The 22,744-nt window shown below is 41.4% G+C and overlaps 1 pseudogene; it reads left to right on the top strand.

Annotated features, from left to right (window-relative positions):
* Positions 1-6,091: 6,091 nt before the first annotated feature.
* LOC134365042 (solute carrier family 25 member 16-like) lies at positions 6,092-8,674 on the top strand (annotated as a pseudogene).
* Positions 8,675-22,744: the final 14,070 nt, after the last annotated feature.

Genomic DNA, 22,744 nt, shown 5'->3' with positions numbered 1-22,744 from the left:
CTTGTTTATTTATATGACTCAGTAAATTCTGTCTTTTATTGCTTGAGAGATTGACTGGCCATCTAAAATAGGCCATTGAACTTACTGATTATGGGCATATATATATATATACATAGTTGGTATATTTTTTTGAAAAATAGACTATTTTTAGAGCAGTTTTAAGTTCACAGCAAAATTAAGTGGAAAGTACAGAGAATTCCCATATTCCCATATACCTTATACTCCCCCCACCCCCACACATAGCCTCCCCTGCTATCAACCAGTGGTACATTTGGTATAATACATGGACCTACCTAGACACATCATCATACCCCAAAGCTTTAGCTTACTTTAAGGTTCACTCTTGGTGTTGTATATTCTGTGAATTTGACAGGTGTGTAATGACAAGTTTCCACCATTTTAATATCAGACAGAAGAGTTTTACCGCCCTAAGGATCCTCACACGCCACCTATTTATCCTCCCTCCCCACCGACCCCTGGCAATCACTGGTCTTCTTCCTGTCTCCGTAGTTTTGCCTTTTCCAGACTATCACAGTTGGAATCACAGCATGTGGCCTTTTCCGATTGGTTCATTTCACTTGGTAATATGTATTAAAGCTTCCTCCATGTCTTTTTATGTCTTGAGAACTCATTTTTTTTTTTTTTAGCACTTAAGGACATCTTCGTTGCTTCCATGTTTTGGCAATTATAAGTAAAGCTGTTATAAACATCCACTTTCAGGTTTTTGTGTGAATGTCCATTTGCAGCTCATTTGGGTAAATACCAAGGAGCATGATTGCTGGATTGTATAGTAAGAGTATGTTCAGTTTAGTAAAAAACTGTCAAAGTCTTCCAAAGTGGCTGTACCATTTTGTATTCTCAGCAGCAGTGAATGAGTGTTCCTGTTGCTGCACATCCTCACCAGCATTTGGTGTTGTCAGTGTTCTGGATCTTGGCCATTCTAAGTAGGGGTGTAGAGGTATCTTATTGTTGTTTTAATTTCATTTCCTGATGACGTGTAATATGAAGCATCTTTTCATATGCTTATTTGCCATTTGTTTATCTTCCTTGGTATCTGTTTGGGACTTCTTTTTTTTTTTTTTTTTGGTGGCTGCCTGGTACAGGGATTGAACCCCAGACCTTAGTGTTATTAGCACCATGCTCTAACCAACTGAGCTAACAGGCCAGGCCCTTGCTCATTTTTAAAAATCAGGCTGTTCATTTTCTTATTGTTGAATTTCAAGCATTTTTTGTATATTTTGGATAACAGTCCTTTATCAAATATGAGTGTTGCAAATATTTTCTTCCAGTCTGTGGCTGTATTTTTTAAACAGAAAAATGCATGTTAAGGTGTTGTTAATTGCTGATATTGCTCATTGGAGCAGGGATTGTGTCCTCTCCGTTTTTGTATTTCCAGGCCTAGCAAAGATCATGGTATACAGTAAGTACTCATTAAACACATGGTAAATTAATAAAGTCAATTAATTTGCTTAATCTTGATTAACCTCTAAGTGGAAAAAATCTTATTTTAGATATTTTTTCCTCTAATAGATGGAAATCATGACAATAGAAGGTAAATGAATATAGATTTATTCACAACCTTCTATTATTTGGCTAAATTCAGCTTGTCTTTTTTCTCTCTCTCAAACCAAATCTTACAGAAAACTAAATGCTGCATCTGAATTAAAGTGTCCTGTCATTTTTTTTTCCTGCCCACAAATATTTCTGCTCAGGAAATTTGACCTTTAGGAATCCAGTGTCCTTTCCTCACTGACTAAGCATGTGACAGCAATAACCAAAGAGCAGGGCAGATCTGTCAGGTGTGGCCACAGAGTCTGGGTCTCTGGCAGGTTGAGGTTCCTTTTGTTCATGAGGCGAGGAAGAGACAGCGCATGTTCGTGGGTCCCTGGTTGCATTCTTTCCCAAGCCATTTATAGAAACTCCACAAAGGAGGTCAGGGTACAGCTGTTTCCTAGGAAGCTGGACTCCACTTTGGATGAGGTGCAAACAAGGAAAAAGGGATGGTTGACAAAAACAGGGAACACGAGTGTGTATGTAAAAACTTGGGGAAAAAAATGCATGCATTCTTGGCTTAGGAGAGCAACAAAAAACCAGTGGGAAAGGGGAGAGGTGAGCCTTCCCCGGGAATCTTTCCACATCGCTGCTGCAGGGTGGGCAGGCTGTGGGGAGTGTCGGGATTCAGTACTGCTGTGTCGTTTACCTGTAGAAACTGGCTGGAGTGCAGGATCTGAGGATAAGAAATTGCCTTCTGTGATTGTTACAGCCATTTGAGCACATTTCCCTCAACCTGGGCACGATCAGCATCTCAAGCCAGACAGTTCTTTCTCATGGGGGGTGGAGGCTGTCCTATGCATTGTAAAATGTTTGGCACCTCTATCCGCTAGATGCCAGAATCACCCCCACCTCCTGAGTTGTGACAGCCAACCATGCCTCCAGACACTACCAAATCTTTCCTGGGGGGCAAAATTCTCTAACTGAGAACGCCTGATTTAAAGGAAGAATTCCATTTTCATCACAGTGCCTGACTCATGCTGGGCAGAATGTCTACTATGTGAAAATCACTGTCTAGGCATTAGGTTTATCCTGGTGAGCCAAATATTCATGGTTAAATTTAAGCTCCCAGATGGAGTTTAAATTTGAGGGGCGAGAAGATGGGTAGAGGAATGTAGGGTATCTTAACAAGTAGATGTGATCTCTCTTAGGAATCAACTAATGTTAAAAAGAAATAAAGTCATCCAGCCTACTTCCTTTCCAGACAATCACAGAAGTAAAGCATCCTTGTGTAAGGCACACCAAGCAGTCCACCATCAGATCCCATTAACCCAGAAAAAAAAAACAAAAACTATAGACAACATGATAGAATTTCGGAAATATGTGGAAACTGAGCGTACAAATGACTCTGAAATCCTAAACTGCTTTGAGTCAAATGAAGGGCTGACCTAAATACAGAATTCTGGGGCCTGCCTTATGTTTCAAAATCTATGAGGGTAAATCAGGTTGGGCCAGTTCTTGCTATTTATGGTAGTTATATTCTGTAAAGTCACAGGAAACACTAAATTAGGTAATAGTGAACTGCAAGAGAAAAATACAAGGTTAGGTTCCAGTTACAACATTTTCATCAGCTGAAGCTCCATTCTATAGGTCCATTTGCCAGTTTCCTTGTAAAGCAAGCCAGGCTCATCAGCGTTGGAAATCTGCTCTTTCCCATAGCCCTTTTCCTGTATAACACTTAGCAGACATTTTAAAAATTGTTTCACCGTTTCCTGATCTTCCTCACTTATCTCACCGGCAAGTTTCACATTTTTTTCATGCCTCAATGTGTGAGCCAGCCAGCGCTAGCCAAAGAGGGTTTAACATAATTCTTTTTGACCCCGAATAACATGAACATAAATTTCTTTGGCATTCAGCCTCACCATAATGCTGTTCACTGTGCTTTTTTCTTTTTTCTTTTAATCTGTCATCTCATGAATCCACGAATTTAGCCACTCTTCCATCTTTTTCCTAGATTTGTCGTGCACTGTAGATGTTAGCACTCTCTTGAGCAGCCTCACACCCAGATCAGCAAATTTCCTCTTCCTTTTTTGGATGTACAGGATTGCTTATTCATTTAACAATGAATTCATGGCCCATAGCACTAGAAGTCATAACCAAACAAAGCTTATCTAGCACATGTTTTCTCTCTGGAAGGCACATCACAGCCATCTTGTGCTTAGGCACACTAGACAGCACTTCAAAACTATGCTTGGGAGCTATTTTAAACAGTAAAATCACCAATAAAGAGCACAAAAATGCAAAAACCATGGCACTAAGTAGACCATAGGAGAGCTGAAAACTACATAGAGCCTGGTCTTGTTAGACCACTATGCTGGCAGTGTGCACGGTGGGCGACTCAAATTTTTAGACACTCTGTACATGTCTCTGAATGGCTGTGAAAATAAAGTGTTGATTTTGGGATTACAAATAAATGTTAGCAAGTTGGTGAATTTGCAGACATGAGTTCTGTGGATAACGAGGACTGATGATATCTGTATTTTTGACAAGCTCCCTAAGGTATTGTAATACACAGCCAAGTTGAGGAAACTCTGAATTACATCATTTGTGAATGTAAAGTAGTGCTTGTGTTTGATACTTGTGACAGTGCAGGAATTGCAAAATTTTCTGAAGAGACCCAGCCTCAGAAAATTCAGGTTAAAAAAAAAAAAAAAAGAATATTCAGGTTTACTATTGTGCTTCAACTAAAAAAAAAATTAAGTTGTGCCTATGTCTTATGCTGTACCTGTGACTATTACTCTTTGTTGAGATTCATCAGGGAAATCATTTTTATTCTTTCAACCACAGGTAAGCACAGAGATTTAAAAAAATTCTTCTGTGAGATGCAAGTCTGTAACAATTAGGTTACCACTGCTGAATTAAGATAGGAGAGAAAGCACAACCAAAATAGCCTTTCACTTTTGGAAAAGGCAAACAAGCCTAAAAAGGTAAAGGTCAGTGTGTGATAAACATTTCTCTCTCTATTTGCTACTCAGGAGCAATGAAAATACTAGCTTTTTTTGCTCTCTAAATTGAAAAGAAAGGATCAAAAGATTACTGAATATGACATCTCCCTCTACTTCCCTTCAGCATCACCATGATCATAATTTCAATTATTCAGTGTCAATCTTGCATATTATTTGCCACTCTTACAGAATTTAAGCAACAGGGGTTGTGTTTTTCTCATGCACCATGTCCCTGATGCCTGGCTCAGGGCCTTGTGCATAGTAGGGGTTCCAAAGAATGTGGTCGAACACATGTGTTTGAATGAAAAGGGAAGGAGGAAAATGAATTAATATTTGTTGAGCACTTGCTATGTGCCAAGTAAGTTACTATCCGATTTATTCCTCACAAACCTACATGGTAGATATTTTAAATCCCATTCTACAGAGCAGAAAACCAAGGCTCAGAGAGGCTTTGTAACCAGCCCGTGTCACTCCATCAGACATTATTAGTTGCCAGCTGACCTTCCGGCTCCCCTCTCCCAGGCTGGTATGCGCTGCTTTAATTGCGTTGAGTGTCTAGCGCCTCCCCCACCGGTACATCCTTCGCAGGCTTCAGAGGAAGTCGATTGTAGTTGATATTCTAAATTTAAGAGCTGACTAATTTAAAACAATCAGGCGAGAGTTACTCTCATTGTCAGTTTTTAGTTGGGGGATTGGTGTGCCTCAGCTCTGACCGATGAGATGGGAGGGCAGGTCTGCTGGGCACCAGATAGCCTGGAAAAGTCTCTGAACTCTTAGGGAACATTGGAAAAGACAGAATCTCTAGATTTCATGTTTCCTGAATGAGATGCCTGGAATAACTGCAGTCATCTTGTGACCCAAAATGGCCAAGTGGGAGAGACAGAAGAGCCGGGGTCCCCGAGGGCATGATTGAGCCGTGAAATTAACTAGCTGGGGAGTTACTCTACTTCTGGACTTGGCAGGTGAAAGTTAAGTGTCTATTTTGTTTAGCCATTTTGGAGGCAGGGTATTATTGACAAATGCAGAAAGTAGACAAGAAATGGCAAACTCGGGTTTCACCCTGTGTTTGGCTCCAAAGCCTGTGCTCTTTGTACCCACGCCACTGTCTTTCAGAACTTGAAATTGTTTAAAGCAAGACCTGGAAACTTCTGAATCTGGTGGGAATGGCCATTGTTCTAAGCCAGCTGTCCGCTCTCCCACTTCTTCAAACATTTGATGATAGACTGGTCCATGGCACAGGTAGATGTGCAGTAAGCACCATGGAAAGCTTGAGTATATTCTAACTTGTTCTGTCTTTTGTAATTGTTCCTGTTTTTCAATATGAATCATATGTTCTCTGAGAGCAGTGCCCATGTCTTGTTTTTTCATAAATCTGTATTTGTCAGTTTCCTTTTAGAGTGATAGAAACACACATTAAATGAACTCAAACAGTAAATAGTGACATTCTGGCTCTTGTAACCAAATAGTCAGAATGGAGCTGGCCTCATGCATGAACAGACCCAGCGTGGCTTGTGAATGGTGCATCCCAGGGCTCTGCAGCTCACTGGCTTTCCCTGAAACTTTATGCCCTCAGGTTTTTCTACATGGCTGGAAACATGGCTGCTGGCCACTTCCAAGTCACAATCACATTACTCCTGACAAGTGAGAAAAGAGAGATTATTCTCCTTCAGCTTCCGCAGAAACATTCTTGAGAAGAGTCCAGACTGGTCAGGCTTCAGTCCTGTGCCTGTCCCTGGATCAATCTCTGTATTAGTCCATTTCTGCTGCTTATGACAAAACCCTTGGAAATGGGTACTTGTAAGAAAACAAAATTTATTGCTTACATTTTCAGAGGCTGGGAAGTTCAAAGTAAGGGAGCACATCTGGTGAGGATCTTCTTGGTGGTGGCTTTACAGCACTGCAGGGGTCTTGCATGGCAGAAAATGGGGGAGCAGACAAGGAGATAGCTCCTCATGCACTCTCCTTTTACAGCCCTCAGAACCACACCCCTGACTGCCATTTTTAATCTGTTCACTACTGCAAGGTCCTACAATCCGATGAGGGATGACCGCTTCAAGAACCCATCTTTCAATTACCATAATAGGATTTCCCACCCTCAATAGTTACAGTGGGGATTAAGCCTCAGTGAGGTTGCGGGGGGTCATCCAATCTACAGAAATCACTGTGGCTAGGGCACCATGACTGGCCCAGCCGGGGCTGTGTGTCCACTGTGGTGTTCAGAGGGGTGGATATTTTAAAGGGGAAAATCCTGGGCAGATAAGGACAAAAGCGACCCCATCCTCCCAGGGCTTCTTTTCAGGCTCCCAGCTTAGTGGTGGGTAGTCATTCTGCAAATGCCTAGAGAAATTATGAACACAATCTAGTCTCTCCTGGGTCACAAATGAGCGTGCGCACACACACACACACACACACACACACACACACACACACACACACACACACACACACACACACACACACACACACACACACACACACGGCACCCTCACCAAGCTCTTTCCCGATTTCAGAACTCAATACAGACAACATGGGAAGAATCTCAGCACCGCATTTTAGAGGTGAGAACTTTTTACTCCCAACTTTTCTACTCACACACCCTGTTTTGATGATTGCCAGGTAGCACGGCCCTTCTCTTCCCAGACAGAATGTACTGAAAAGAAAATTCCAGAGTACAAACTCACACACGTCAACCTTCTCAATAGCGTCAAACCAGCTTCAGTAACATGCCTTTGCCTACCTGCTTTGGGATAGATTCTTACTTATGAGCCATTTAGCCCCCAGTCTTTCTGGTAGCTCACTCAGACCTGTTCAGTCTTCAGCATGGAAAGGAGAGAGGGCAGTGATCACTGTGGAACTTGGATGCCCCAGGGACATAACAAAATCTCACAGAGCACTGACCTTCCAGCCCTTGTGCCAAATGCAAGAGAAGCTATACCACTTCCTTTCCTTGTTTCCACAAACTAGTAAGTAATACTGTGAATGGTGACATGCTAGAAACTGACGTTTCAGTTCAGTGTCCGTGTGGTCTTCATCAGCCCAGGTAATGACGTGATAATGCTCAGGCCAGTGTTGCTCATAGCAGCCCTGATATAATTTTGAGAGAAGATGCTTGCAGTTGTTAAAGATTTGGGGTTCTTTCGCCCAGTTGGCTCAGCGGTTGGCCTCCTGTCACTGCCCACTCGTGTCATGGTCCCAGCCGGTGGTTTGTAAGTAGGCTCCGGATGCAGCCCTAGTCCTGATGGCGGTGGTACCCCCCCCCCATGCACCACCTGCTGAGACTTCTACTGGCTGCGCTTCTTTCTGGCCAAGGTGTTGCCAGATGCTGTGCCAAAACAACAGTTGCTCCTTTGGATTGAGCAGGGTTTAATTACAAGCTCGCAATCATCATTGCAAGCATTTAGGAGTATTTTCTTCATTGCTTGCTGTTCCCCCAAAGGAAGGATACCTTGGGTTATAATAAAGGACATGGTGCAATGATGATTCAAATCTTTCCCTATGGCTCAATCCAGTTTATGGCATTTGAGCATCATAAAATGTTAATTACTACAAAACTGGGAATTTCTGGTCATGTGCACAGATGAATGACTGGATCTATGGCAGGTATGACAGCAGTTATCTGTACTTACCCTCTTGATATGGTTAGAGTACGCCTAGCATTCCAGGTGAGAGGGGAGCACACCTATATAGGAATTATTCATGCATTCAAAACAATTTATGCACAGGAAGGTGGTTTCCTTGGATTTTACAGAGGCCTAATGCATGCTGTATTAGGAACGGCTCCATAGGCAGGTGTTTCATTTTTCACTTTTGATACTTTAAAGAGTGTTAGGCTTTCCCATGCTCCTCCCCTTCTTGGCAGACCTTTATCAGACAACCCTAATGTCTTAGTTTTGAAAACTCACAAAAACTTCCATTGTGGAGGTGTAGCTGGAGCCATAACACAGATAATATCCTACCCATTTGATGTAACTCGTCAGCAAAAGCAACCAGGAACTGTTCTGCCAGAACTGGAAAAGTGCCCTGCCATGTGGGGCACTATGAAGTATGTCTATGGACACCGTGGAATTCGAAAAGGATTATATTGTGTTTTATCTCTTAATTACATTCACTGCAGTCCCTCTCAAGCAGTGGATTTTACAACTTATGAACTTATGAAGCAGTTTTTTCACCTCAACTAAAAAAAAAAATCATGGTTTCTTTTCCTTAATAAACTCTCAGAGAGAGAAATAAAATGTTACTTTAATTGTGGGAGGAACATTACTTGAAGGGGGGTATTTACCCTGTCACAGGACACCGGTATTTTAGTACTTGATTTTTAGTATTTGTTTTGTTTTAGCTACAAATCAAATCAAAAGTGCTTACCGTACTTTTTGATGCCAAACATTATTCCTTAGAACATTAAAAAAAAATTCCTAAGCTGATGCGGGCTAATCAGTTAGGTTATTTGAAACCATTTAAAAGTGTTACTTGGAAATACCACTAACTTCAAAATGGGGTTCAGGAGATTCCACTAGCTTTATCATGCTATTCCAAACTTTTAATTGTAATCGTGGTTTTTAAAAGACTCTAACATTATTTATTATTATTGAAATAATCAGGCTTGGTTATATTGCAGCAGAATATTGAGAATTGAATTTTTAAGTTCAATAAAACATGGAAATATTATTCTTATTATTTCTCTTCTTATGATTCTGCTCCACTGGATAAAAGGACACTTTTTCCTTCAGTTTTTAATAAATGTTGTATTTAAAAAGTTACTCCGTAGAGACTTGAAAATAAACCAAGTATCAGGTTGTGCTCAAATGTTATTACCAGGTACTATGAGTGATTTACATGTGTTTTAAAAAGTCAATGTATTTCCTGAAGGCAGTAATAATAAATGCTGAATATCTTTGCTCCCCCAAACAGAATAGCACGGTAGATTTATTTTTGTTAGATGATTTGGTGTAGACTAGAAAATTTATTTAAGTGGACTGTGAAATATCCATTAATGTAGATGTGAATATCAAGGAATGTTTCTAAGATATTATGTCATGATCCATCAACTAGTTCTTTTAATGTAATTTTAGCACAATATTAGCAATATAAACCTAAGTAGAAATATAAAATATGATTTGAATTGCTATTCTTTACATTAAGAAAATGGTTTAAAATGTATATTTCATTTATTGTGTTTAGAGCATTTTTATGTTTTACTGTAAGCACGACAAATGGGAAGGGAACAGTTAAAGGTCTGTCTTCAGAAATATGATTTGTAGAATTGATGTATTTTTAAAAATTAGAAAATTCATTTGAAAATATTATTTTTTGCTTCAATTTTAATTTTTTTGCATAAAAGACTTCTTTTCATACCTGGTAAACATTTGATGAACTGGTTTCATTTTCAAAGTCTGTAAAAATAAATATGTATCTTTGTATGACTGATAAGTGTACCAGCAGGTAGAAATACATGTGTGCCTAAAACTACTTTGTATATTTTCATTTCTGGGCCACACTGTAGTTAATTATTGTTATTAAATCTTAAGATAATTTAAATATATAGAATAAGTATCTCAGTTATGCTGTCAATAAAAGGAGACTGCAAATATTTTTTTAAGTAAAAATTTGCATTTTATGTCTGTTATAGAATACACAGGATATTAAAAATAAATTTTATCCATGTTTTGACAAAAAAAAGATTTGGGGTTCTTTATATACTTTATACAAGGATCATACATAAATTGTATAATTGGAAAAATGGTTATTATTAATTTTAAATACATCATGTTAGTCTGAAAGTGTTGAAATCTCCTTCACCAAATAACTGTACTGTTTAAGCAAGAGGGAACGACACCTCTGCTGATACGAAGATCATCTTGGACATAAAAAGTGACTTGTGCAAAGGCTTTTCCTGTGCTTTTCCATATCTCAGTGAGAAGCAAAGCAACAAATTAAAAAGAATAAGGATATTAAAGCCTCATCTCCTTTTCCCTTTGAGTTAGCCTCCTATTGCTGCTGCAACAAATTGCCACAAACTTAGTGGCTTAAAACCACACAAATTTATTCTCTTACAGTTCTGGAGGTCAAAAATCTGAAATTGGTTTCACTGGACTAACACCAAAGTGTCTGCAGGGCTGGTTCCTTCGGGAGTCTGTAGGGGAGAATGCCTTTCCTTGCGTCATTTTCTATCTTCTAGAGCTGCATTCCTTGCCTTCCTTGGCTCCTGGTCCCTTCCTCCCTTTCCAAAGGCAGCAGAGGAGCGTCTTCAGTGTCTCTCTGCTTCCGTCATCACATGTCATTTCTCTGCCTCTGATTCCTCCTCCTGCTTTTTCTTGTAAGGACCCTGTGAGTACATCAGGCCCACCCAGGATAATCCCAGACCATCTCCCCGTGTCAGGGTTCTTTTAACTTAGTCACATGTCTGAAGACCACTTTACCATAAAAGGTAACATATTCACAAATTCTGGGGATTAGGATGGGGACATCTCTGGGGGCAATTATTCATGATTCATTCTGCCAAATCCTTTGGCTAACTTAACAATATAAATTGAGATAGAAATTACAAATCAAGGGATGTGTTCTTTGATTAGTAAAAAATTACTGAAAACATTTAACACATCAAGTTCTTCTTGTTTAGCTCCAAAATTTTGCTGTCTGAAAAAAAGCCATTAAAAAGTTTAAAAATATTTTTTGAAGTACAGCATACACAGAATAAAATGCACTTGCAAGACAGCTGGATGAATTAATGCACACACATACGAGGGTACTTCAAAAGGTTCATGGAAAGATTCATACAAACTTTCTGAAGTACCCGTGTGTGTGTGTGTGTGTGTGTGTGTGTGTGTGTGTGTGTGTGTGTCTGTAAAACCACATCCAGATTAAGATAAGAAATATTTATAGCACCCCTGAAGTCTCCTTCATACCCCCTCCCAGTCAGTAACTTTTCCCCAGTAGCCTTCATTCTAAAAACCACTGCCACCACAGACTCATTTTGGCCTGCTTTTGAACATACATGCATATGAACTCTTCTGTATTTAGTTTCTTTTGGTTAACATAATGTCTGTGGGATCCATGCACGTTGTGGGCAGCAGTAGTTGATTCTCTTTTATTGCCATGTGGAATTCCATTGCATGAATTTCCTACCATTTATCCACTCTACTGCTGATGGACATTTGCATTGTTTTCATGCTGGAGCCTTTATGAATGAATTTGCTATGAACATACTGTGAACGCTAGAAAATTTTTAGTAGATGATTTAAAAAAAGAAACCATGTTCTTGGGTACTGGGGAAGACTTTGAAATTTAGTTCATCCTTGAAGATTTTTTTTTTTTTTTAACTTTTCTCAACTTATTTTTATTTTTTATTTTATTTTATTTTTTTCATTCATTTCCTCAATTCTGAGGCTTTTATATATAAGGTATTTGTAACATAATTTACCTTTGTATTACAAATTAAGTCTTATGCTTATTATCTTATTTCATCTTTAACAACAATATAAGATAGATAGCTCAAGTTTTTGTTTGTTTGTTTGTTTGTTTTTTCCCTTAATTTTATTTTGTCGATATACAATGTGGTTGATTATTGCGGCCCATTACTGAAACCCCCCCTCCCTCCTCCCTCTCCCCCCTCCCACCCAACAATGTCCTTTCTGTTTGCTTGTCGTATCAACTCATCCTTGAAGATTTGGATCAACTATGCCCGTGAACAGAGAAATCTTCCCCAGCCCCAAAGACCACCAATGATTTTGGCCTCTGCTCTCCCATATTCATATTTGTCACCGTCCCCCTCTCCCCATCTCCTTACCTGGAAAAGAAAAGGAGTAAACAGTTTCTTGAGTTTTCTTCCAGAAAAGTTTTTTGTATATACTTCCATGTAAATGTGTATATACTTATATGAAGGTATTTCAAAAAGTACATGGAAAAATAGAATTAGAATTTATGAATTAGAATAATATGCACCTTTTCATGAACTTTTTGAAGACCTCTTGTATTTGTTTACACAAAAGGAATTGTTATTTTCACTTATAAATAAACTTGCATGGGTTTTGGCATTATAATGCATCATTGTTTTTAAGGGCTATATAGCATGGGTGAATTATTATTTATTTAAAGAGTCTCTCCAAGTTAAAGGACATTTAGGTTGTTTCCAGTCGTTTCCTATAATAGGCCATGCTTCAGTGAATATCTTTGTATATTTTGGTAAACATTTTGAAGCATATGCACAAGATTCCTAGCAATAATATTATAGTTTTAATAGTATCTACTTTTTAAATGTTGATAGATATTGTCAGACTGCTGTCCAAAAAGTTGTGCTGTTTTAATCTCCCAACAAAAGTATAGGAGAGTTCCTATTTCATACCCCACAGCCAATCCTACATATCATCAAACTTTAAAATATTTGCTAATCAGCTAAAGGTAAAAGACAATGATGACTTGATTTGCATTTTTTAAATTATGAATGAGACTTAGGTTTCTTTTACTTTGTATTGTTTCTGTAAACTCTCCTAATACAACGTCTACCCATTTTTTAATTAGGTTGCTTTATAATAACTTGATTTCTTATTCATGAAATCTAGCCTTGAGGTGTGCTTAAACTTCTATTCATAAAATATGGTATAGAGTTTGAATTTCAAAATCTGAAGTCTCAGCAATGCATTTTGAGCCACTTTTGTTTGTTTGTTTGTTTTTAATTTTATGTAAAAGAAATCTTTTGGTCACATGAAAATCACCTAAATTTTTTTTTTTTTACGCATTTTTCTGTAATCATTGTTAAAATTGCTTTCATCTTTTCTTTCTTTTTTCTAGCTTTTTAATTCATCAGCTTATTAAGGCCACATTTAACATTAAGCAGTAAATAAGGTACTCCCCCCATCAAGCAACGTTTCACTTGAGGCAGGGCTGTCAAAAATTTAATGAAATTAGCCAGAGGTTTTATAGACAAACTTTTATGTCCACCTAATTCCATTAATCCTGCAATCCCAGTCCAGCTGGCCTTCCATGGTGGACTCTAAGTAATCCTAAACCAGGAGCCTTTTAATCACTTCTTCCTCTGTTACTTCTTGGCAGTGAGATTTCTTTCAAGTATTTTAACTTTCTTGAGTCTCAGTGTAAGAAAACTGGTCTTTCATAAAGACAAGACTCAGGTTTAGCTACAAGGATGTTTACCCCAGCATGATTTGTATTTGAAACAATCTAAATATCCAAAAAGAGGGTAATTGCTAACTCAATCCATTCATCCATATGATGAAATATTCAGCAATCATTAATGCGGTGTGTAGACCAGGGTTCTCAAAGTGTGCGCAGACCAGCAGCATCAACGTCACCTTGTTCAAAACGCAGATTCTCTGACCCCAGCCTAGAGCTATTGAAGTAGAGACTTGGAGGTGGAGACCAACACCCTGCACTCTATCAAGCTGTTCATGCAATGTTTATGCGTGCTCAGGTTTGAGAACCACTGGCATAGACAAACATTTATTGACATGAAAAGAGGTCCACAATATAATGAGTTAAATAAAAGCAGATGACAAAAGCATATATACAGTGTGAACCTAGTTTTGAAATATTCATACCTATATATGAAGGTATAGAAACAGATGTGTAAAGGTGTACATTAAATTGTTGACAGGGCTGGCCAGTTTGCTCAGTTGGTTTGAATACAGCCTTACAACACTAAGGTCACGGGCTTGCATCCGCACCAACCAGCTGCAAACAAACAAACAAAAATGGTGACAATGGTTATCACTGGGTAGAGAGGTTACAAATGATTTTCTTTATTTCTTTACTTTTCAATTTGTACTTTCAAATGTCCTACAGTGAATAATAACAATTACTTATGCAGTTTTAAGAGATCAAAATAAACACTGTCCTTGAGGAAGATCTGGCAGAGAAGCAGGACCCATCTGTACCCCTGAGAGTTACTCCCTTGGGGAATCTTTTGCCTCCTTCCCACAGCCACCAACACCCTGGGACACTCAGATCTCCACTTCTTTTCTCCGAGACTCTCAAGCAGGCAGAAATGCAATTGCATTTCTTGATTTCCCTTAGCACAGCTGGAATTTTCTTTCTTTTTTAAAAAGATGACCAGTAAGGTGATCTTAACCCTTGGCTTGGTGTTGTCAACACCACACTCTTCCAAGTGAGCCAACCGGCCATCCCTATATAGGGATCCGAACCCATGGTCTTGGTGTTATCAGCACCGCACTCTCCCAAGTGAGCCATGGGCCAGCCCACAGCTGGAATTTTCAAAAATACTTTGCCAAACATACAAAGAAGTCAGGGAAAATAAGCCCAGAATATATGAGAAACTTAAATTTCTGAAGCACTGCTACCTGTTCATTCCCTTTTGCACTTCGCCTAGGGCTTGAGATGTTTCTACGTTCTGGCCAGCAGGGCCGGATCACTCCATAAATGTCTCCACATACAGACTTTTCTCTGAAGTTACAGTTCCATCTTCACATCCAAAGCCTGCGTCTCCTCCCACATTGCTGGCGGGACACTGATGTCAGACATGATAAATGAACTCATTACTTGGGGATGACTCTGACTTTTAGGGAGTTTGAGCCAGCACAGATTCTGTATGCTTAAATATGCAATCACTTTGTAACTGGTATAATTTCATAGTCACATATGTCCACAAAATTCAGGGGTGCAAAAATATAACTTTATTTTGAAATAAAACAACTTTAATGTAGAAGATCATGGCTTCCATCTTTATCTGAGGGAAAGATTTAAATTTTTTTAAAGGAGCTGGTGTTTTATTTATTTATTTCCATTTTTGCTAATTTATAGCTATTCTTTTTTTTTTTTTTTTTTTTTTTTACATTCTAAGATGTTGTGGAACAGTGGGAGGAGGAGGGGAGGGGGGAAGGGGGTAGGGAAATGGAGACTGAGTGTGGGGGGCAGGGCTGGCCCATGGCTGGCTCCTTTGCTGGCCTGGTCGTGGAGGGTGAGGTGGAGGGGGGCATGGATGAGGCCCATGGGCCCTCCAACTCCAGCTCAGGAGCCTGGTGGGTTTCTGGAAGCAGCACAGTTGTCACTGGGTTGGAAGCAAATGTCAGGGGGCATAGCTGAGTCCCTTGGGCCCCCCCACCCCAGTTTGGGAGTTTGGGGGGCTTCCAGTGGTAGGTCGGTCACCAGGTTGGATGATGACATGGAGGGAGCATGGCTGAGGCCCTCAGACCCCCCTCATCCTGCTTGGGAGCCTGGGGTACTTCTGGCTCTTCTTGGTTGTATAGGTGTTCTTAGGTGGTGGTAGACATTTACTAGTTAATATCAGAGCTTTGATCTGTGGGTATTTTGTTTTTTTCTTCAGTTCTGTGTTGGATTATTAGCTACCCCCACCACTTAAACTCTGCACTGGAACTAATTTGTTGTCCTTTTCTTGTTGCTTAGCCTGCCACAGATTTGTCACCCCACTTCCCCTGGGTGATGGAGCCGCAAAGGATTACTCAAAGCCCATCTCTTCTGAGCAGTGAAAAGCCCCAAAATGGTTAACTTCCCCAGAACCCTCAAGTGAGAGGCATTCCTTCCTTGGGAAATTAACCCCAAATTGGGGTTTTCTTCCTGCATTTATTCTTTAGCCCAGGAAGTTACAGTAAGAGACATAGGTAGGGTTAAAGTTTTAACAAGTTTAACAATAGAAGCTGGTACATTCAGTAAAAACAAGTCAGATGACATTCCCTTAAGGCAATTAAGTGGTCCACCAACAAAAGCTTGATCTTAGCAAACATTTCTTCTTACAGCAGTTCCCAGTATCTTTACATATCAATCAGTAACCTGTCTGTCTTTGAGCCAGCAGCCTTGCTGCGTTATAATTCTTTATCTTACACCAGAGACTTTATAGCCTGAGAAAAATTTCCTGTCCTTTGCAAGGTCAATATCTGAAACTGCAAGGCTATGGAAAACCAGGCCCTGTGAAGTACATTTGCTTTAAAGTATATTCCACATTTGCTTACTCCTAAAATGGGGGAACTTCCTGCGGGGACCAGTACATGAGGTCTGTGGTTGAGCTAAATTGCTTTATTGATGCTCATTCCCTGGGGAAGGCTTTTTGTGCAGCTCAGGGTTTAATTGTTGACCTTGTAATGACTTCCAGGTCTTGTGAGGTCCAACACACCTGGGTTGTGTAGTAACTCTGGTCTGGGCCTGAGTCTTTTCAACCAACTGTACCCCCTGCAGTTCTATATTCCTGACCAGTCTCCTCTGAGCGGACCTGTGCTGATTGGGAGCAGATCAGCTGATCAGCTGCCCTTGCTGTGTCCCAGTGTTCTCCCAGTGGGCCCGTTTCCCCCGCCACCTACACTCCAAACACTTCCCATGGGACAGGCTGTGCTCCGGTCCCTTGTGGTGACTCACCAGCCTCTGAGTGGCTCCTTTTTTCTGTTGTCTGTGGCTCCTTGCTCCTATGGGGATCCATGGGAACCTGTTAGTGGTCTTGCTGGTCTGGGGTCACCACACCAAGGCCCTCTTCTTGCTGCCGCCTCTAAGAAACTTCACCCAAAGGGCACAGCAGGGGCTTTTACTGGCTTCTGCTCTGTGTGCTCAGCAGGGCCAGACTCAAAGTGGTCGGGGCTCGAGACGGTTGGAGCGCTCCCTTCTTTCATCATGGCTTGTCCCATCTTCATGAACAATGTAGGTCTCTTCTCCTCTTCCCCTGAGCTCTAGCAGCCCTGGCTTCACTGTTGTTGCTTTTTAATAGTTGTAAATTGGTTGATTGTGGGAGAGAGTGACACTGGGGACTGTCTATTCCACCATCTTGATTCTCTGCCCCACAGGAAAGATTTAATTTTGTTAATAAATTTCTTAATTCTATTAAAAGTCCAGGTCCAAAAAAAATTGATTTAAAAAAAAAATTCTTCAGGGTTAAACAGCTAGTCCATTAGGGCTATCTCCTCTTCCAGAGTTTTTCTTTTTAATCTCCCTCCCCCTCAATTGGTTCTAAGTTCCTGCCAACAATTGAGAGTAAAGAGGGAGGCACTTTGCTTCCTTGCCTTGCTCTCTGTCCTCTGCTGGCCCTTGGCTCCACATGTTTCCTTGGACTTGTGTGGTGCAGGGTGTTCTAAGTGGTGGCAGATCTGCAGGTGCAGATTCCTCTCGGCCCTCACAGCATTGGGACCCACACAGATGCCACCATGTTATAGTGACTATAGTTTATTTCAGAATACTTCAGCATATACATTGTGATATTTTGTGTCTGTTATTGAGGTTAAGCCCAAACCTCAGAGGCAGTCTGTAATACATAGTCAAGGAGCAATCAGCAAACATTAAATCAGAAAGAGTTACATTCCAGGGGTGACTTCATCAAATTGCCATGTTGCCAATCAGCATACTGAAGGTCAGAAAAGGCATTTTATTGGAGAAACTAGTAACTTTATTAGGAAATATAGGTACTTATATGATGATTCTTAGAAATGAGCTCTCACTGGTGATGTGAAAGATATTCAGAATATGAGGACTGGCTAAAAATACCTTAAAGAGACTCCTTAGTCTTGTATAACCAGGGTATAAGAATTTAGGGAGACCTAAAATCTGGCTTGATCCTTGAGTGATCCTATGCGCAGCTATTGGTGTAAGAGGATGTCGGAATAATGCCAATTAGAAGGCTTGATTAGAACTTCTGCTTCTGAAGTGGTGCTGTCTGCTGCCCGTAAACATTTCATGAAATGTGTGATTGGGTAACCTAAAAGGGTATAGAGCTAGAATTTCATTAAGCTAACATGAGAGTATCAGCTCTGGTGACAACTAACGAATATTTGGGTAATAAACATCTGACCAGGTGGCAGAATTTGGTCTGAGATTGCTTTCCCTGTAAACTGATAGTGAGATTATGTGAGCATAGCTAAATCTCACTCCCTCAAACTTCTTTGGTGTCTACTATTTTTCTAGCGAAAAAACAATCCTAAGAGCTGGGCATGACTAAATTGACGTGGGTCAGTTCACAATAAGGATGAGTCACTCTTCATTTTTTTTGATGTGTTTTTCTTCCTCCTGGCCTAGGATTCCTAGTGAGGTATTCTGACCATCTTTCAATTGTCACTCAAGTAAAACCAATGTCATCTTCCCCCATGCTCTTCCCAAACCCTAGGGAACTTGGAGGGAGGGATCACTGTCCCTTTTGTGGGACAAAAAGTGAATGTGGGAAGTCATATCAACTAATATCACATATGATCCCTCTATACATTTAATATTTATAGAGTTAAACACTTAACATTAGCAAGGAAGAAGTTCCCTCAATCAAATCTCCCAGTTGTTAAAGAAATATATCTCAATAACATTGTAACTGATATTTTTAGATAAAATAAAAATCTTTCTTTTGCCCAGCTATCCCTATCTTGCAAGACATTTAGTATTTCTTGACCTTTCCCAGTAAAAACTAACAATTAAAAAAAAAAGCAAAAAAGATCATCAGACATTTCCGAATGCCTCCAAAGGGAAAGTACTGGCCTGATTGAGAACTGCGGTATCAGTGGTCTCCCAGCTGTGTCACAGGTCCCCAGGGAGGCTGCAAGGGGCTTCAGTGGCTGCGGAGAGAGCAAATGGTTGAGGGGACAGGTTCCCATCCCTGCCTCAGAACATGCCTCGGGGAAAATGGGTTTTCCCAGTTTCAGTGATATCTATAGCGTTCTTCACAAGTAAAAGCATTCCCACCAGTCTCTGATTTCCAGTTGATCTTCACCCTGGTTTCCTTCACCATTTCTTTGAAGGTGCCTCAAGCTGCCATATGACTTGAACTTTAACATTTTAACATGATAACATTCCCTTATCTTTTCACTGTGGGTCTAGAACTGTCATTTGCATATTTTTTGTGAGGTATGATGGATCAAAATTGTTTACCAAACTTAAAATAAACGGTAAAAAGAAGCCATATTAATTATGTACTGTACTGACAATATTGGTGTTACCAGACTCAGGGCCAGCTGCCCGCCCCCTTGAGAAGGGGAAAAAAAAAAAAACCTCAGAAGTCAAATGGTTGGTGTTAGAAAAGCAGCTGTATTCAGCTGAAGGAGATGGTAGGCTCTCCCATCTCAAAGATTTAGATTTACTGAGGGTTTTTTTTAAAAAAAAAATTTATTTTATTTATTGAATCAAAATCGATTATACATATTTTTGGGGTTGAACATTGAGATATGTTGATTAAATCAGTATTACTAGAATATATATTGTTACAAATCGTAGTTATTCTTTATGTCCCTTGTCCAATCTCTCCCCTGCCCCTATTCCTCCCCCTCCCCCCTCTAATTGCCCTAGATTTCTTTTCTCCTTCTGAAAGAATAATGGTTACTCTATTAACTGGTTACCTAGATGATCTGTCCAATGCTGAGAGATGTGATCAGGTCCCCCAATATTATCATAGAACACATGCTTCTTCTGTCACTCTGAGATGAGTTTTGTGGAAAGAGACATCCTCTTCTTTTCTTTGTCTCTGCTGGTGACTCTTCTTATGTGAATGCACTCCAGTGGTTGGTGGACCATCTGTGTGGTGGCTGTGGCGTCTAGCCGCTTTTGCAGCAGCCATGGTTATTGTGGTGGCTGTGGTGGGCCACCCATGTGGGGGTGCTGTTTTTGGCATGCTCCTTGGCACTGGCGGTATGCCTGGTTGTGGGATGTGTTTGGTCCCCTTCTCCTTGCCTTGGGTCCCCTGGCAGGCCCCAAGGTGCTGGCATGTTGTGCTTGATTGTGGGAGAGAGGTCCAGTCCCCTTATCCATGCCCCAGGTCCCCAGGTGGGCTCCAAGGTGTTGGCATTTTGTGCCTGGCTGTGTTAGGGTGGTCCGGTCCCCGACTCCATACCCTGGGTCCCTGGGTGGGCCCCAAAGCGCTGGCTCAGTGTGCCTGGTTGTGGGAGGGTGGTCCGGTCCCCTTTTCCATGCCTCAGGTCTCTGGGCAGGCCTTGAGGCACTGGTGCAGTGTGCCTGGTTGTGGGAGAGAGGTCCAGTCCCCAACTCCATACCCCAGGTCCCTGGGTAGGCCCTAACATGCTGGCTCAGTGTGCCTGGTTGTGCGAGAGAGGTCTGTTCCCCTTCTCCTTGCCTCAGGTCCCCAGGCAGGCCCCAAGGTGCTGGTGTGGTGTGCCTGGTTGTGGGAAGGGCATCCAGTCCTCTTCTCCATGCTTCAGGTCCCCAGGCTGGCCCTGAGGATCTGGTGCAGTTTGCCTGGAAGTGGGATTGGGGTCCAGTCCGCAGATCCAAGCCTCCAGTTCCCAGGAAGGCCCCAAGGTGCTGGTGGTGTGCCTGGCCCGGAACTAATTTTTTGTACTTTGCTTCTAACATGGGGGAACTTCCTGTTGGGACCAGTATTTGAGCTGTGTGGTTGTTTAAATTGCTACTTTGCTGCTGTTTCCCTAGGGAAGGCTTTTTGTGCAGCTCAGGGTTTAATGGTTGACCTTATAGGTACTTCTGTCTGTCTCTCCAGAGACCCGGTGGATCTGTGTGCTGTAGGATCTCTGATCTGGGCCTGAGTTTTTTCATCAAACTGCACCCCATGCAATTCTGCATTCCTGACCAGTCTCCTCTGAGTGGTCCTGTGCTGATTGGGGGACAGATCAGCTGTCCTTGCTGTGCCCCAGTGTTCCCCTGGTGGGCATGTCTCCCCCACCACCTGTGCTGCAAACACTTCCCATGGCACAAGAATGCACCAGTCCCTTGCGATGACTCACCAGCCTCTGAGTGGCTCCCTTTTTTCAGCTGTTCTGGCTCCTTGCTCCTGTGTGGGTCCACAGGAACTGTATTAGTAGTCTTGCTGTCCTGGGGGCCCCCTTCTCTCCTGCCGCCTCCAAGTAACTCCATCTGAAGGGTGCAGCTGCGGCTTCTGCCGGCTCCTGCTCCGTGCACTCAGCAGCTCCAGCCTTAAAGCAGCCATGGCCCAAAATGCTCAGAGCAGCTTTTTCTTTCTCTCATCGTAGTTTCTCCTGCCTTCATGAATTCCATAGATCTCTCCTCCTCTTCTGCTGAGCTCCAGCGTCCTGGCTTGGCTGATGTTACATTTTTATAGTTGTAAATTGGTTGATTTGTGGGAGAGGGTGATGCTGGGGACCGTCTATTCCGCCATCTTGATTGGATCTCTACTGAGGGGTTTTTAAAGGAGGGGCTGAGGGAATGGAATGTGGAAGGTGAAAAGCAGGAGAACAGGAGACGTGAGTTACAAGGGGTCCATTTCTATGGGTCAGGTACAAGGTCTCGCCACTGCCTGGTCTGGTTTCTGTTCTCATCTTCGCTGTCATCTCAGGACCCTGTAAGATTTTGATTTGCACAGGTGTACTTGGCTGGTGCCCAAGGTCAGCTTCCAGTCATTTGACCTTGATCATTTCTCAAAACTCTACAAGTCTCAGAGAAAGAACTGTTAGCTTTGCAAAGTACTGATTAGCTTCTCAGCCTTGTTTTTCTACTTAGCAAATAAGATAAGAAAGTCAGGGGATGGGAAGGAAGAGTGGAGAGAAAAATACTGTCCTTTTAAAAATCTGCACTCTCCCCCTCACCTCCCCTGCCTCCCCCCAGCCCAGGCAGTTTTAGGTCCCTACATGGCTTTAGTCCTGTTTCATATGTATTTATAGATCTATGTTCTTACTGTTTTTGAAATATTTGAAAGTTGATATTTGTTTTAAAAACATTTGGCTTTAATTACTGTGTGTGTATATAATAAAAAAACAAATGTCAACTCTGTGTTGGGCAGCACCAAAGTGTTATGTGTGTATTTTCCTGGAAGGATGGAACCTTTAAGGAAAAAGTCTTTGGATGCCCAGGACAAGAGGCAGGAGCAAGTGGGAAAATGGAGGACAGGATATTATCTGTTCTTCAGCTGAGCCTCAGAGATCAGTAATTGACTGAGGTTACTATCTTCATGAGGGACTTGGGAGGCTCCAGGTATAAGCAAAGCTGTTTCAGGACTTCAGTGGAAACAATGCCCCCAGATTTGCAGACTAAGGAACCTCCTCATCCCAGGGTGTCCGCAGCCCAGCTTTGACACTGGGTCTGGACGGAAGGGACCACAGTGCTGTTTGGGTACCTTGAGGGGTTGAAATCTTGAGAACAGCATCTAGATAGAAAAGGTGAAGTAGATACCAGTTAAAGTAACACTCGTGAAGCATCTCCTGACGTGGTTTCTTGGCAGTGGAAAGTGGCCACACAGACAAATCTGATTGACCTTGTTACAGAACATGTGGAAGGCATCTCCTGAGGTAGCTGGGGAAACTTTGAAAGGTGGGCTGAGATCTGGAAGCTCTGTAGATGGGGCGCACCCAGCCAGGGAAATGTGGGCATCGTCAATGTTAATGTAC

Source organism: Cynocephalus volans, chromosome 16 (assembly GCF_027409185.1).
Source record: "Cynocephalus volans isolate mCynVol1 chromosome 16, mCynVol1.pri, whole genome shotgun sequence".
NCBI lineage: Eukaryota > Metazoa > Chordata > Mammalia > Dermoptera > Cynocephalidae > Cynocephalus > Cynocephalus volans.
The sequence above is the reverse complement of the archived record's forward strand: the minus strand, read 5'-3'. Positions and strand labels throughout refer to the sequence as shown.